Raw genomic sequence first — 12,055 nt, 5'->3', positions numbered from 1 at the left:
GGATATTAGAGTTAGGGTTAGGGTTCGGATTAGATGGGGGAAAAAAAGTTGTTCAATGATCAAGAATAACTAATGTGCAGATGCTGTAACTTTAAAAGGTTATTTTGTCCTGAGTTTTTCTGAAGAGAAGTTGTAAAGGCAGAGGTAAAAAACGGCTACTGGAGATGGCCTAAGTAAACAACTTAGGAGGTCTTGAGATTTTGTTTTAAAAGGTTGGAGCATTGGAAGCATCTTGAATGGGAGTGGCCAGTTCTCACAGACCAGGTTTTCTAGTTTCTTTTAGCTTTAGCAGTCAGAAGCTGTTTGGGGTCCTAGAACCATTCATGCTTCAGTGAATGACTCTCAGTTCTTACTTTCTCTGAAGAAGTTACCTTTTTGCAAAGAGGTATGTTTGTGGAATGTTACTATATTGGAACAGTTAATTAGTAATAGGTACTGTATCTATTATTCAGTTAAGGTTTCCAATAGATATATTATTGTAAATTCCTCTCTCTTTTGTTTGTACTTTAACTATAGTGTTTAAATAACTCGTATTTTGCTTAATGTCAAGTAGTTTGACTGGTTGCATCACATCTGGAACTTGCACTTCATATATACCTTTAAAATAAGAGAAGGTTAGGGGCTAGGCTACCAACTTAAAACATTTTGAAGGGGTCTGATCTGGTCCATAACACTCAGGAAAAATTAATGACAGAAGTTAATTCATGTCATAATAGAACTAATTATTGCTCTCAAGACAAAAAAAACCTTTATTATCAGTAAAATAGTAGGAAAATTCTTTGGGAAAAATGAGTGGAAAGAAAATGCATTTGAGTTTGTCTGTGCATATTGGTTTGAATAACATATAAGTTGTAATACTTAGTGAACCCAAACACATTGCTGGCAGATCTGTGAATTGTAAATTGAAGTAGATGGTCAGTCACTCAGAAATTCATTTTTTTGTATAATATTATACTTTTTTTGCAAGTGAAATCTTTTTGGTGAATTTTATGACCGAAAACCAAAGCCAGTGGTGTGAATGTCAAAAATGAATGAAAAGTGAGATTGAAGATAGCTAGGTGAAATCGAGTTACTAGCTGTGAAAGTTTTGTCATTTTTTCTAAGAAAGGGCTGCATGCAACAAAAACATCTGTGTCGTAAAATTTGTTTCTACCACGCAAGGCAGATTCCATCATATAATCTATTCCATTCATTTGAGTTTCTAAGGTAAACCTGCAAGCTCTTCTCCTGAAACTAAAATGTCAAACTAAAATCTATTTGCTGTTATAAAGATACACGAACATTGTATCATGTCTTCCTCAGTGCGCTTGGGCAGGCACAGAATTTTTTTTTATCCCAACCATTTCGGCCTCTGCCATTAAAGACACAAATGGGGATCTGACTCTGCTTTCAAACTAACTTTGAACTGTACCCATCAATATTCTCAACTTGCTGGTTATTTGAATGGCTTCAAAGAAGCCTGTCCCAAAGCCTTTGTGGTATCTAAGGCATTTAGAGCAGTAAGAAAAGAAAGTATTTTAGTCCTTAGCTTTTAAACGTTACTTGGCTATTACTTGGAGTTTTCATACTTCTATTCTACGCCTTACGTATTATAATAAATTGATATTTTACTTAAAATGTCATAATGATGTATAGCATGTTGTGACACTGTTGTCTCACTGCAACCATATCAGATTGCTAAAATATATAAAGACCTAGTTTTACCCAGATTAGATAACATATCATGGAGCAGGATTCAAAATTGGGCCTTTTCTGGTTGCTACTATTCTGCTCCTTTTTTGTACTCAAAAATATTCAGTAAAGTTCACTTCTCAAAATTAAATGAACTACGATGATCGTATGTAAATAAACATTTAATTCAATGGTTATGACTGGTTGTAAGCAATAAGTAGGGGAAGAGATTCGGTTTAATATGTATAATTTTGGTTGATGTCAAATGTCAAAGATTTGCAGGTTAGGTGAGTTGGCCGTGCTAAATTGTCCCAATGTCTAGGGATGTGCAGGCCAGATGGATTAGCCAAATAAATATGGGGTTTTGGGGATAGGGTAGGGGGCTAGGTCCAGATGGGATGCTCTTCAAAGGATTGATGCAGGCATGATGGGCCAAATAGTCTCTTTCCACATACAGAGATTCAGTGACTCTAAGAAATATTTGACAACACTAACTTGAAGATAATGCACTCCTATTGTTGGATCTTTCACACCATAGTGGAATTTTCTACATAGTTGCATGTTCATCATTTGGTCTGACAGTTGACTAAGAACTACAAACCATACTTTCATCTGTTACGGGCGTTGCATACTTGACATGGCGATATGGAACATTTGCAATATAAATCAAATTGCCAACATTTTCTGCTAGACAACAGCGGGTCTAAGCCTAACATCAATGTTACAAATTCACCCAGTACAGATGGATTTTGAAAATTTCATAGAGCTTTACAAAGAAGAGCAGAAACATTTTTCAGGGTTCAAGACATATTCTTCAATTCTTCACCAAAAGCGCATGAACAAATTATTTGTTTTATTGTTGTTCATGGAACACAGTTAATGTAGAAAACAGCTGATTGATATAAGGTTCCTAAGTAATATATTGTATATAGAGGGTTACGCGTTCTGGTACAAGACACTATATAGCTATCCACTGACTTTCATAATCTTAATGACATGGCTCTGAAATTAGGATTGAAGTTGACAAGAAACTCAGATTTCTGCAGCATCATTACTGTATTACTTCATATCCTGATTGAATATAAATAGCCCGAACAGCAACATAAAATCTTTTCCATTTAGTTTTTGAAGTCGGTTAGCTATAAAACAGGGCCAAAAATAGGAACACAGCTGTCAAATCTTTTTGGTTATAAATATTTTGAAGTATGTAAACAAATCATAATATCAAGGAAACAAGGTATATATCACCTTAGCACCAGGAAGAGAAGAGAATGCAAATTTTACAAATAACTTAAAAATTAGTTTGCAAGTTTTATACTTCCAAGTGGCATTTCTTAACAAAATATGTATTTTTCAGATTCGTCCAGTAGTATGCAGTAACACATTACATTAATTAAGTCTGCAGTTAACTACTCTCAAAGGCGATTAGGTGAGACAGGTGCCAGAGCATTAGACAGGTTAATAAAAGAGAATTTGGTTTCCATTTTATTCGCTTTTTTAATGATGCTACACCAGCTTAATTTCTGCTGCTGTGTTTTAATTGTTTAGAGACAGGTTTAGCACATATTATATTCTCTTCTTCTCTAAAGAGTGGTTCCCCAAATCAAATATAATGAGTAATCCATGATGGTTATATTCCATTACTACAGCAAGAGACAGTAGTACTCAAAAAGGGAAAAAAAAACCCCTAGCAATTCAGGGTAATGGGAGGACAAAATTCTTTGTAGGTCTCATTTTCATAACCTACTATGCAGGAAGAAAAGGATATCAGTCAACACTAATGTTGTTCATCAACTGACTTCCACACAACTGCAATTTCCAATTAAACAAAACAGGTAAAACCAATTAAGCCTATTACAATAATTTGTTTGGAAAAAACTCATTTATAACTTTATTAAAATAATTATTTTACTACAGTTCCATCATTGTGTTAATCATTATGACACTTTAAATTTCAACAGTAGAAACTGCAAGTACTTGATACCTCTTCATCTTGAATAAATAAACACAACCCAGCACAGTTTTAAGATAAAGATCTGTTAATCAGACCTAGTGTTCATTTTTTTTCATATGAGGAGTCATGGGATACGGATTTGTGTCAGACATGTAGCAAGGCTTGGTATGAATGGACATGGAGAGTGTACGGGAATTAAGGGAATATAAGGGACATTATTTTAAATTGATTTAATATAACTTGAACAAAGCCCAATATCAGGAACTCAAGTTTTTTTTTAAAAGCTCATCTTGGCACTTGACAACCTTAATTGTCTCTCAACACTTTCCAGGGATGCCGGCTCCAACCCTAATATGGAGGTGCCGGTGTTGGATTGGGGTGGACAAGGTCAGAAATCACACAACGCCAGTTTATAGTTCAACAGCTTTATTTGAAAATGCAGGTTTTCAGAGCATAGCCCATTCATCAGGTGAAGTGAGAAATAAGCACACAGAACATAAAATTTGTAAGTAAAAGATCAAAGGGTGACACAACTGATGAGGTTGTATTAAACAAACCAGAGATGCTGATAAATCTTTAATCAGAGATAAGGTTTTAACTGATTAATATGTGTACGTAAATCCCAAATTTCTCTCAAGTCACTGCCCTGAGAAAACTGAATGTTTATGTGTAAAGAAGAGGTGACATTTTAGATCAGACAATGCATGTTAGGTGTGAGGCCTTGTTTAGAATCTGTTTGTGTTTTCAATTGGAATCAGACTGATTTTATTTCTAAAGTAGGAATTTATAAAACATGACATTGAATGACTACCTATAAATTGTGTGCTTTCTGAACAAAATACAACGTAGCTGCAAATACAAATTCACCCTATAGATTTATATGCATGTTGTGTGTGTATGTGCATGTATTGGAGGGGTGGGGGTGGTGGAGATAGTGTGTATGCATACCTACACTCATCCACCCCACTGGAAGAAAAGTTCCTATTTACAGCCGTTTTTCTCCTGAAGCAGGCACATCAAGTTGAGAAATTTTCCAACTCCCACTATCTGCCTCTGGGATGAAAATCCAGCCTTAAATTTACAAAGCTGGCACGTTTATCTCTAAGTGTGAAGAACCCGTCTGTGGGACATCAGTAGTACCCATAAAAGCAGATCAAAATTTCACAAAGCTGTACGACTTCTCACCAATAACATCACAAGATCACTTTCACACTCAAAATGCAATAAGGAGTATTGTAACATTTTACTATTTCCAAGTACAATGAACAGTGCTAAATATAAATCAGCATAATATTAGTTATAACATGTTCTCAACAAAATTCAAACTTCGTGCTGATTTTACAGCATTCGCTGTAAAGGGTATTAACTACTTCACAGAGCTCTTAAATAATTTATTGCTGTTTTTGCTGCTTTTTTGGAAGTGGTTTGATATAAAGATGGTAACATTTGCCTTCTAATTATGGGCCAAACATAGCAGTAGGGCTAGTTTAGTCTGGGAAACTTGGTTGGCATGGACAAGTTAGACAAAAGGGTCTGTTTCCATACTGCATGACTCTATAAATGTAAACCCCACTGCAAAGGGATTATATACTTGCCACATTCAGATACTTATGTGGACTGCTTTGCCACCAATTAACTGTGTCCAATTAATCTTTTCTATATGGTACATTTATTTTAAATGCAAATGTTGCTAAGAAATTAACTTTTCAAATCTCTCTCCTACCCTTTGAGGTGAATTAGTGGTTGGTTTCCAACATGCAGACATCCCTTTGATACTTTAGACAGTTGAGCTGTTTGGGAGGTACGTATCACAAAAATAAGTTCAACTAAATATTCCACTAAGTAAGACATCACTAACATTTTCCAGTAGTAGTGAATGGATTATTAAAAGGAATGGATAAGAATTTAACATGAAAATCAGAATCTGCCTGGGTTGAATTCAAGCCCTCAATTATAAGATATTATGTCACTTCTTCAGGAGGCTCTGGAAATTCGACATGTCCGTTAAGACTCTTACCAATTTTTATTGATGCACCAAAGAAAACATTCTATCTGGCTGCATCGCGGCTTGGTATGGCAACTCTCTGCTCAGAACCATAAGAAACTACAGAATTTCAAACATAACCCAGTCCATCATGCAAACCAACCTTCCATCCACTGACTCCATCTATACTTCTCACTGCCTCAGAAAGGAAGCCAAGACAGTCAAAGACCCAACCCAACCCCATTATAATCTCTTCCAATCTCTTCCATTAGGCGGAAGGTATGGAAGCTTAAACACATGGACCAACAGATTCAAAATCTGCTTCTTCCCCTCTGTTAATAGATTTCTGAATGGATCTTTCAAATTTCACATTTAATGTTGACCTCTCGCTTTGTGTGACTTCTCTGCCAACCATAACATTGTATTCCTTGCTCTGATCTAATATCCTTATGCACTTTGTATGGCAATGATCCACCTGTACTACATGCAAAACAGTACTTCTCACTGTTCCAAGGTGCATATGATAATGATAAATAAAAGTAAAATTAGGTTAAGTTTAGTAGAGATATTGAGCATCATTTGTACACTGGTATATGAGCTATAGTTGAGAGAGAACGAGAAAGAGTCTGAGCGAGAGAAGAGAAGAAAAAGTGAGGCCAGTAAAAGTAGAAGATGGAGAAAAAGTATGAGGAACATGATGGGAGAGAAGAAAAGGAAACAAAATTACTGTGCTTTCTGATGGAGAAATCCAAGCCAATCCTCAAATTCGAGACATTCCAGCCAACCTGGGCAAGATTAAAATAAAAATCAATCATCAAATACAGATACACATACAACTAAATGCATTATTGGATTTAGAATGTTAAGTGAAACATATCATGTGATAGCTACGTGATGAAATGGAGAGAACCATCCTGGAATACAGTAGTCTCTGAAAAATAAAAGAATTGAAGATTGAGTAAGAAATGGTATTGTCCCATCAATGTTAACCATGTGATACATTGCAGAGTTGAAAGATCTATATCGGCTATTTAAAAAGAAACAGAATGTGCGGAAAAGCTCAGTTCTGGCAGTGTCAATGGAGAGAGAAACCAAATTGATACTTTTAATTCCATTATAATTTCTTCATAATCTGCCTTGAGTCCATTTTCAGACAATGGATAGCAAAAAATGAATCAAAGAAACGTGGATGCTGGAAAACAGAAACAAAAACAGAAATTGCCAGAAAAATTCAGCAGGTCAGCAGTAATGGAAAGAAAGCAGAGTTTACATTCAAGATCCAGTAGCCCTTTGTCAGAATAGGATAGCACATGATTTAAAAAGTTACTTCATACATTATCACTTAAAATAGGTACATTTGGGTTAAAGTATAAATGCAATTCATCCTCTGAAGGTACAGTAGATCAGAACTGGCCTTGAATTTGTGCATATTTTGGTACCCTGTGGCTAAACTACTCGCAAGAAAGTAGATGCATGTCCTTGCTAATATCTTGTTGTATGTTCCAAAACGTTTTGAAAGTTAACTGGTCTCTGGTCTCCAAGGCTTTCTTAGGACCGATCAATCAACATGTCACTGGGAGAAGATTCTACACCAGATTAAGTCTGATCTTTGCAGACCTGGGACGGGTGTGGGGATGGCAATGCCAAACACAAGATTCCGCTAAGCGAGAGACAGTCTACTTAAGGGAATGAAGTTTGGTTACGAAACCGGGGGAATGGCCTTGCATGAGTAAAAGACATGGTTGAGTCCAATGATGTACAAAGTTCCGACAGGAGGAGTCATCCTGAGCAAGCACGTGGACTACATGAAAGCTACAAGCTTGCAAACAGAGAAGGAGCAAAACATAGCCGGGCCCTCAGAACATCTAGCAAGGCTGTCCAAACCCACGGAGTCTCTCTCTCTGCTTAGCATGAAGAAACCTTTGAGGACGAGATGGACATGGCAGATGTGACAGCTTAAATGCTGTTACCGCATGAAGAGCAACGATGAGTTTTAGCCAATACACTTCGGATGCAAAGGGTGGGCTACGGTATGGTTCATGCCACCAATATCTGAGACAGAGTCGGAGGAACCAGGCCTAATGCTAAAATCCAGGAGAAGCTACGGGAGAAGGAATAGGCCTAAGACCCATGACTTAGAGAGGAAGGGCTGTAGTATTTGTAACAAGGTCAGCCAGTTGGGCATCATAGAATATGAGGGCCTTGATTGATGCTGTTAACCTTCTAACCAATTGGGGGCCCTGGCTGACAGATATAAACAGGAGAGTCAGAGGTTCTGCTCACACTAAGAACTTGCTCTGTGCTAGCTGGATAGTGTCATGTACCATGTATGTGTAAATAAACAGTGACTTGGTGATGAGATACTGGCCTTCATGGAGTTATTTCAGTAATTAAACCACTACAGCAGATTGTGAAAGCAAAATAGCTCAGGATTAATTGTGATGTCCATTTATAAAAAAAACAACTCACAGATCCCAGATATCACATCAAATTTCCCTGAAAGAGATTATAGTATTCCAATTGTGGAAAGTTTAAATGAAATCCATGCAGAAAATTTGCAGGATTTAAATATTTCAGGAAGTAATTTCTAAGCATGAAAGAAGTAAAGAAATGAGCAAGTGTCATTGAGTCAGAAAATTCCTTCAGCTTAGACATAGACAAAAATGTGGTTGAAGACACGGTATGCAAACATGATATTTTCTTTGAGGCTCTTCATTAATATTAGTGTGAACACATGGACTTAATTCAATGTCTAAATGAGATGAACATTTGTTTTCAATTCAGGTTTTTCTCATTCCTAATAAGGAAATTCGTTCACATTCACTGTAGTGTAAAACTTCCCTTGCTTCTCTAATCTTAATTCACTGAAGGGTATTAAATATTTCATTATTATACAAACAAATAGGTGCTTTTTATCTTATCTGATGGATATCCACCATTTCCAAAATACCTCAGCATTTTCCAATGCTGCAAAGAGCACCAATTATTTCTTACATAGTTTCTCTTGCCGAACTACATATAAGTGGCAGATAACAAAAAGAGAAGTATGACTTTTATTGCAACAATCAAGGAAGATTTGAAGGACAAACTTGAAGATGGGAGATTGACATGCCTTGGGAACATGGGACAAGATTTGCCAAACACTTCAGTGAGATATTACTTTAGTCAAACAAGAATATATTATACTACATAAATTTGATACAAAGGTAGGGAGTTTATTCTTCAGTCATACAGGGCAATGGAGTACAGTGCAGTATTGTTCCAGTATTTATTCAAGGGAGAACGTAAATGTGCTGGAGACACTTCAGAGAAGTTTTGCCAGACCAATAATTAGGATTGACATGTTTTTTCATCTGGAAATGTTGCAAAGGCTAGGCTTGTATCTGCTTGAACTCAGAACAGTAAGAGGCAAATTGAATGAAATGCATAGGATCCTGAGGGGTTTTGAGAAGGTAGATGCAGAGGATGGTTCTCTTATGGGGAGAATCTAGAACGAGAGGGTTACTGTTCAAAAATAAGTGGTTGTCCATTTAAAACAGAGGTGAGGTGAACTATTTTTCTAACAGAGGTTTGTGAGTGGAAGATGTCATTGAATATTTTTAAGGCAGAGTAAAACTCCTCTGAAGCACTTCTGGCACACTTACATTGTCCCTAGAATTAGGTGACCAATACAGCACTGCACTCCATTTAAGGCAAAAATGTATAGATTGTTGGTAAACAAGTGGTTGAAAGGTTATCGGTGGCAGGTATGAATTGGATTTGGGATTACAATCAAATCAGCCAATGATCTTATTTAATAGTAGAGCAGATTCAAGGAGCTCAATGGCTCTTGTTTGCATGTTCATGCTGCAAGAAATGCAGCTATTCAGTTGTGATTTGCACTACATTATAAAGGTTTTCCTCTTGATACAAAAAGATTTTCCATGATGTTTGTCACATAAGATTTATGGCTTAATGCTATGTAATGCACGGTTTATCTTCTTTATCAAACAGTAAGAACATGAAATTCATGACCATGAGGTGTAGTCAAGTCATAAAGTGCACTGACACAGAAGTTAGGGAAGCACGAGGGAAATGGTGATAATACATTCAGGTGGGCAAAAATGGGAGAAGGTTGAAGTGCAGTATAAACCTCCGTATGGACTGGCCAGGTTGAATGGCCTACTTCTGTGCTACGTAATGTGTACTTGTAATTGAATGCAGCAATCAGCATTTTTACTGTGTAAGTAATAATGAGTGCGGCCTCAAACGCTACAATTGTGTGAATATTTGCATTGGACCCAGATATCAGTGATCTTGGTTACATGCAAAAATCAGTTCACCTCTATTGTTAATTCGCCAGGATACACAGAAAGATGGTAACACAAGGTATTGCAGGCAGATAGGAAGTAGATATGATGTTAAAAAATACAAAGCATACACGTTCCCACTGCAACTGCTGTGGCTTTCAAGAGGTTATTTTGTCCTGGGGTTTTTTTGAAGGCAGGTTGTACAGCAAATGCTCCGAGCTGGATTATATGGATCACTTGAGTAAGCAGCTTGTGAGGCCTTGGGTTTTTTTAAAAGTTTGAACAATCAAAGCAGCCTGGATGTGACCAGCTCTCTCAGATGCGGCTTTCTAATGTTTTGTTCCAGTTTTTAGATTTAACTTTGAGCAATAAGGTTTTGGGGTCTCAAAAGAGTTGGAGTTTCAGTGAATGTCTCCTAGCTGCTATTCACTCTAAATTTTCTCATGGATTTTTTTTCCTTTTGGATTGGAGAACCGTATGTGAAAACCTGTGTCTGACTTCGCCTTTTTGCCAAAGGTCTGTTATAGGATGTTACTATACTGGAACAGTTAATTAGTAATACAATATGTATTATTTAGTTAAGTTTCCAATAGAATTAAGTTTTCTAAATTTCTGTTTCTTTGGTTGTGTTTTAACTAACTGTATTTTAACAGTGTTTTAATAAATTGCGTTCTGCTTGAGGATGAGTAGTTTGACTAGTCGCACTGCGTCAGAACAGACACTTTACATTTGCCCTTTAAACAAGAAAAAAAAAGTTAGGGTCTAGGCTACTTTCTCAAAATCTGGCCCATAACATCACCAATTCTCACCCAAAAGTGTTGAGTGGATGTTTCTTCCTGGGTTACTCCCCAGATTCCCACTATCACAAGCACAAATATTCAGTCAATTCAATTTACTTTATATCTCATCAAGAAATGAATGTGCAGACTACACTGGACACATTAAAAGGATGGGAATCACAACAATATCTCAACCATGTAACACTACTTCAGAGAATGACATAATTCAGTCTGTCACATCCATGTCACTTTTTCAAAACAGCTGCCAGATTTAATCCCAGAGTCCACTTTTGGCCACATAACCCTGCAAATTAGTTCTCTTCAAGTACATGTCCAACTATCTTTAGATAGTTAATGTAGAATCTGGGTCTCACATACTTTCAGGTATGCATTCTAAACCTCAACAAGTAGTGCTTTCCCACCCTTTATAATCCAGTGTGAAGATTTTTAAAAATATTTCCTCTTTAATGCTTTTACCAATCACTTTATTATCTGTAATTACTGGTCTCTAATCTAAAGAGGAGATAAAGTTCCTCTTATCCTTACATATTCTGCCAAAATCCTGCATTAGCGCCAACTGTGATAGCTTTGCCACCTATGTTTTTCTTTTGTAATGCCTACTTCCCTCTCATTCCAGAAGGAAAAGAGCCCCTAGTACAGCACAGAGTCAAGCTCCTCAAACATTATATGGACAGAATCCTGACTATGACTGTCTGAGACCCTCGATTTGAATGATGCCTACTGACAAACTTAATAAGACCACTGCTTTGTGTCTGCACTAAACGGCAAGGCAGAAGTAATAATAAACTAGATGCTTCTGTCTAAGGGGCAAAGTACAGAAAGGCAAGGCAATGAGTGGCAGAGATGCACCAAGCATCCGGGTAGGCTCAGGTGAATGAGTGCCAAAGCAGCACGTGAAGAGCCCAGAAACGCAGTCTGGTTCACTCCACAAGTGTAGAGTGTCCTTGTTGCAGCATTTCAAATGATAATTGTCGGTATATTCTTAAGTGCAGCAAAATATCTTGTAAGTGGATCCGGTACTCATGGATTAGCTCTATGATGTTTCTAGAAAATCCTAAATTACTAATAAGCTTATGTAAAGTTGGGAATATTGTGCACAGACTCATAGGTATAGCTCAGAGTACAACTACTTTATGAAGAAACAAAGAAAAACATTGAAGCATATACTATAATCCTAAGAGAACATGTCCAATGTAGGATGAACAGCAATTACATAAAGACTTGCAAAATGTTCTCTTGTTATAATCACATTTCTTGTTCCATTAGCTCAATAACTTATTCTAATTTTGTATGACATACCAATGGAAAGATTACATCATCAGACCCCACCTGAATTTCACTCATCACTGCAAATCAG

General features: G+C 36.8%; 1 protein-coding gene across 8 annotated transcripts in view; it reads right to left on the bottom strand.

The window, feature by feature from the left end:
* The window catches only part of disp3 (dispatched RND transporter family member 3), a 443,035-nt gene that overhangs the window by 359,840 nt on the left and 71,140 nt on the right, over positions 1-12,055 (bottom strand). Inside the window, exon 1 of one of the 8 annotated variants that reach the window (XM_059638079.1) lies at positions 6,337-6,369. The exons of the other annotated variants lie outside the window; for them this stretch is intronic. The gene's annotated coding sequence lies outside the window, so the exon portion shown is untranslated. Of the gene's footprint in view, positions 1-6,336; positions 6,370-12,055 lie in introns of those variants that run through there. 8 annotated transcript variants of the gene reach the window in all.

This window comes from Stegostoma tigrinum, chromosome 28 (genome assembly GCF_030684315.1).
Source record: "Stegostoma tigrinum isolate sSteTig4 chromosome 28, sSteTig4.hap1, whole genome shotgun sequence".
NCBI lineage: Eukaryota > Metazoa > Chordata > Chondrichthyes > Orectolobiformes > Stegostomatidae > Stegostoma > Stegostoma tigrinum.
Note: the sequence above shows the minus strand (reverse complement) of the source record. Positions and strands in the feature narration are given on the sequence as shown.